This window comes from Neophocaena asiaeorientalis, unplaced genomic scaffold (assembly GCF_003031525.2).
Source record: "Neophocaena asiaeorientalis asiaeorientalis breed wild unplaced genomic scaffold, Neophocaena_asiaeorientalis_V1.1 scaffold143, whole genome shotgun sequence".
NCBI classification, from domain to species: domain Eukaryota; kingdom Metazoa; phylum Chordata; class Mammalia; order Artiodactyla; family Phocoenidae; genus Neophocaena; species Neophocaena asiaeorientalis.
The window spans coordinates 3,144,480-3,150,258 of NW_020175536.1; positions in this window are offsets into that span (position 1 = coordinate 3,144,480).

Below are 5,779 nucleotides of genomic sequence, written 5' to 3' on the forward strand. Positions count from 1 at the left end.
ATCTTGGGCTCTATTTGTGCCAGTCACTGTGCTAAGTGTTTTAAACATATTTCTCCTTTAATCTTTATAAGGGCTCATACTTACGCAGTTTGGCTGGGGCGTCTGCTGTCTCAGCTGGGCTTGACCTGAGGGTCAGCTGATCTAGGCTGGGCTCAGCTGGGTGGTTCTACTTCAAGTTATAGGTCTACAGGCCATTTAGAAGACTGTGCCATGTGTGTCTCATTCTTCTTGTACTAGCAGGCTGGTCAGGGTATGTCCTTCTCATGGAGATGGTAGAGGTACAAGATGTAAGCCTTGCCTGCATTACATGTCTAAAATCCACAAATCCCATGGCCAAACCCAAAAGTCAAGGGTGGGAGAGGGGTGACACTCAGCTTTTTCAGTTGCAGAAACTGCAGAGTTACATAGAAAGGGGTGTGGATGATGGGAGGAGCAGGGCCAACCATCAGTCACATATGGAAAATAATCCAGTTGCATTCCCTTATCTCACATCCTAAATAAAAATAAATTCCAAATGGAGTAAAGATCTAAGTGTAAAAAACAGTGAAGTCGTCTGCAGACTAAGATACACATAAGGTATATACATACCTAAGTCCTGCTTAGAGGGAAGTGTTCTACAAAAATACTTGTCAGGGGGCTTCCCAGGTGGCGCAGTGGTTGAGAGTCCATCTGCCAATGCAGGGGACACGGGTTCGTGCCCTGTTTCGGGAAGATCCCCTATGCCGCGCAGCGGCTGGGCCCGTGGGCCATGGCTGCTGAGCCTGCGCGTCCGGAGACTGTGCTCCGCACGGGAGAGGCCTCAACAGTGATAGGCCCGCGTACCGCAAAAAAAATTTTGTCAGATTTTGAGGGTTTATGGAACTCAAATCTACGAAAGGGAAAAACTGAACCCCACACCATCTTTCAGGATTGAGGAGGCAGAGATCTGCCAGGCTCTGAATTAAAATCCCGGAAGTAACAGAGTAACAGACTCTAGGTAGAAGTGGCCTGAGTTTTATTTAAAATGCAACTGAGCCCCAACCCAGCTCCTTCTCCGATTACAATGAGCTAATCAGTCTCACACTTCATCTGCCTAGCAAAACAAAGGTGGAAATCCTCACTGGTGAAAGATACCATCTTAGCAGTAGTAAGGGGTAGGAAAAAGTGACTGATAAAACATAAGCAAAAACAAATAATAGGAACTAATTCATGAATGATCAAAACATTGGTGATGGAAGACAAGGACTTTAACAGATTAGTATGTTAAAAAAGAAAAAATAGAGGACTTTTCTGGTAGTCCAGTGGTTAAGACTCCGTGCTTCCAATGCAGGGGGCATGGATTCAATCCCTGGTCAGGGAAGTTCTGCATGCTGCACGGCCAAAAAAAAAAGGAAAATGGACAAAATGGATGAAAAGATGGGCAGTTTCAACAGAAAAATTTCAGTCTATAAAAAAAAAAGATCAAATGTACATTCTAGACTAAAAACTAGATGCAATTAATAACCCAAGGTTTACTAAGAGATTTGACACAGCAAAGTATTAGTGAACTCAAAGATTGGACAATGGAAAAGTCCAAAACACAGAACGGAGTGTAAGATAATTTGGGATACACATTCAAAATTCTTACAGTCATTAATAAGCTAATAAGGGAATACTGTGAATATCACCCCTTTTCCTGCTTCCTCTGGCACAAATACCAGTTTTTCTTAGTTTTAGTGCCCTACACCCCAGACTGTAATGTAGTTCTTCACAGCTGGGGCCACCCTCCAGATGAAGCACCAAGAGAAAAGAGAGAGAAAAATGGGACCACAAGAAACCCATTTCCTGATTCCTCTGGAATCATTTTTCCTTGGTGTTTTAGGTAACAGCTACCCTGATACCACTGGTACAGCAGTGCAGCTCTGACTGCACTGGGACTGGCCTCTGGGCAGAGCCAAGACATATAAAAGAAACAAGAAAAAAATGGAGACTTTCACACTGTGGCCTGCTGAGGCTCCCTTTCCTGGTTCTCTGGCCAAAAAGAACTGTCTCTTGGGAGTTTTTGCTGTCCATGCCCATTGCGTAGTTCTGTGACCCAGATTGCCTCAGATAAAAGAGGAAAGAAAAATCAGGAAACTCATCATCAGTATTGTTCATTCTTCAAGTTTTGACTTCCCTCTTCAACCATTCAGTCAAAATGGTTTAATTTTCAACAGTGTTCTGGGAGTTGCTTTTTGTATTTTATCCAAGATTTTGTATTTTGGAATTGTGGAAGAAATAGCCTGTTGTGTTATTGCATCTTGGCCAGTACCGGAAATTCATGTGTTCTTTAGTAAATTTATTTTTGTGTTTGTGATATGAAGTGTCCTCTAATGTACAATACCTTACAGGGTAATACTGATAGGACTTATCCTTTCTTACTTTAATTATTTGTTCATATGTCAGTCAGTGTCCCCAGCTGACTGGGGTAGGCCTGGTACAATGCTTGGCACATTGATGGTGTTCAGTAAATTGTCCTGGAATGAATGGTAGAACAAGCCACACGGAGGCATCACAGAGAACCTAAAAGGAAGCTGGGCTTTTAAAACCGAAAGCAAATGAGAGTCTGCTTTTATTTTTTAAAATATTCATTTATTTATTTGGCTGCACCGGGTCTTAGTTGCAGCACATGGGATCTAGTTCCCTGACCAGGGGTCGAACCTGGGCCCCCTGCGTTGGGAGTGCGGAGTCTTAACCACTGGACCACCAAGGATGTCTCCCTACCCCATATATTTTAAAATGAACTGGTAGGGCTCTATAAAAGCCCTACTGGGATTAGACTGATGTTGAATTGAATTTATAGGTTTGAGAATTGATACTTCTATGAGATTGCATCTTCCTGGATGTACATGTTTATTTTGATTTATTTGAGTTTTCAACAGTTTTATAATTTTCTCCATAAAGGTTATATATAATTTTTGTTAAATAAAAATACTGCTGTGTACTTTTGGTAACATTGTAATTGGTATCCTTTTCAGATTTCCTTTTTTTTGGTTTTGACCATGTCACTGAGGCTTGCAGGATCGTAGTTCCCCAGTTAGGGATCTAATCCCGGTCCTTGGCCCTGAGAGCACGGAGTCCTAACCACTGGACCGCCAGAGAATTCCTGCCAAATTTACATTTTTAACCTATTTTTTGTTGGTATGCAGAAATACAACTCATTACTGTATATTGATTTTACATTTAGCAATTTTTTCCCCTTGTTGAAGTATAGTTACAATATTGTGTTAGTTTCACGCGTACAGCAAAGTGGTTCAGTTATATATATATTTTTTCTCAGATTATTTTCCATTATAGATTACAAGATATTGAATATAGTTCCCTGTGTTTTACAGTAAATCCTTGTTTCTTATCTATTTTACGTATAGTAATGTGTATCTGTTAATTCCACATTCCTAATTTATCCCTCCCCCACCCGCTTCCCCTTTGGTAACCGTAAGTTTCTTTTCTATGTCTGTGAGTCTGTTCCTGTTTTGTATATAGATTCATTTGTATTATTTTTTAGTATGTGTGCTGCCGAAGCGAGCACATTTGTATTTTTTAGATTCCACATTTAAGTGAAATCATATATTTGTCTTTGTCTGACTTACTTAGTATGATATTCTATAGGTCTATCCATGTTGCTATAAATGGCAGTATTTCATTCTTTTTTTATGGCTGAGTAATATTTATATTTAGGAACCTCTTTGAACTCAGTCTGTTAATTTAGCTATAGAGTCTCTTGGGTTTTCCAAGAAGTCAGTCATGTTTTCTGCTGAAAAAATTATTTTTTCCTTCCCTTTCAGTTGTTATACCTATTCTGTCTTTGTCTTTTTTTCCTGGTTGAAACTCCAATAGTTAATGATATTGGGCATCCTTGTCACATTCCTAAAGTGAATATGGTATTAACATAATTTTGCAAATATCTACCTAGCTAGCTAGCATTTTAAAAATTGCTTCTCACAATATGCGCTAGATGTTAGCTTCATGGAGTTCAGGTGATCCTATTTTGTTTACAATGGCCTCTGCCATTTTTTGAAAATACCAAGTCCTCTTCTGCCTCTGAGCCTTTAAATCTGCTGGAAAGGATGTTCCTCCAAATAACTCCATAATAATGGCTCACTCTCTCAGTTTTTTCAGGCCTTTGTTCAAATGTCTCTTTATCAGAGGCTTTCCGCCATCTCTCTCTATAAAACGTGTCATATAGAGTCTGAGTCCACCTTTGATGTTTGACTGCTGACAGCTGTTAAGCCTTACCCCACTCCTTCCTCCCCTTCTGCCCCACGTTTGTGCAATAAAGCCTGGCTGCTTTTTGCTTTGCCACCTGTGGGAAATTCAAACTGCATGCAGAACCATCACCCTGGCCCAACCCCCTAACCACCATAAAACCCCCAAGCCAGTCTCCTCTCTCTGTTCTCTCAGGCCATTTTTGGACTTGCTTGGGAGCTGCCCTGCTTTCCCTAGAAAGCCTTACTAGGGGAATAATAAAGTCTTTCATACACCCTTGGTATGTGTGTGACTTCATCAGTCTCAACATCTGAGCTGAATTTTGGGTGGGAGTCCACCTTTTCTCAGTGTGGATGCCCACAACAAAATAACATCCTCCTTCACAGTCCATCTTCTGCTTTATTTTTTCTTCATAGCACTAGTACCACGTGACATAATATGTATTTGCCTTCCCCTACTATATAAATGACTGAATGATAGATCCCAGCATCTAGTGAAGTATCTGTCGTAATCATTCATTCAACAAATATTTGAGTGCCCACTTTGGCCAGGTTCTCTTAAAGGCAATAGTGCTATAGTGGTGATCAAAGCCCTTGCCATGGAGCTTACATTCCAGAGGGCAGGGTAGGTGTTCATTCAGTATGTATTTGTTAAATGAATCAATACTAATATTATTTTTGTCTGGAGGTAGGATATTAAAAAGAAACACAATATCATATTATGAATGTAAAATTTTTATTCATTTCTTTTGGTACAAACTAGTGAATATTTAGGAATTTATACTCACAGGACATGTTATAGTTAACATCAAAGGCAAAAAATATTTCTTGACAATTTTTTATATGCTTAGTACTAAAAAGCTCCTAACTCAGTGTTGGCATTACAAGATTAGAGAGTTGTTGTTTTGGGCTCATGATTATTATAGAAAAACACTGAGGAAAACTTCAGTCATTACAATTGGTAAAGGTATAACTTTACATTTCATGAAGGATAGTAGTCATATTTGGCAATAGCCTCATTTATAAATTAAAGTATACTCACTTCGAGGTTGTATTTTGATGCTGTTTCTTTTCACTTCTCGCAAATAACCAACAAGGCACAAACTGCTTCCAATTGACAGTCCAAACAAAGGAGGAATCACGGCTAACTGTCTGGTTGCTAATATTTGTTAAAGGCAAATTGCAAACTTCAGAGTATGGTTCAACATCACCAAAAGGAGTAAAGTTGCTCCCTCTGACCACCTTATTCCATGAAAAAAGTGTACTTTGACTTCTAAAATGAATTTTAAAAATTCAGTAGAAAATTCAGTTTAGCAACTATCAACATTTCCAGCACTGATTTTTCTAATACCCAGAAACATCCACTTAGCAGTTGTAAGACTAACTTGAAAAACTGAATATACAAATGTAAATTATTGCCATTAGCTAGTAGGAATCATCACTTGATTCTTAATCCTATAAAAATTCAGTAGAAAGGTTTAGCAACTATCAACATTTCCAGCACTGATTTTTCTAATACCCAGAAACATCCACTTAGCAGTTGTAAGACTAACTTGAAAAACTGAATATAATGATTT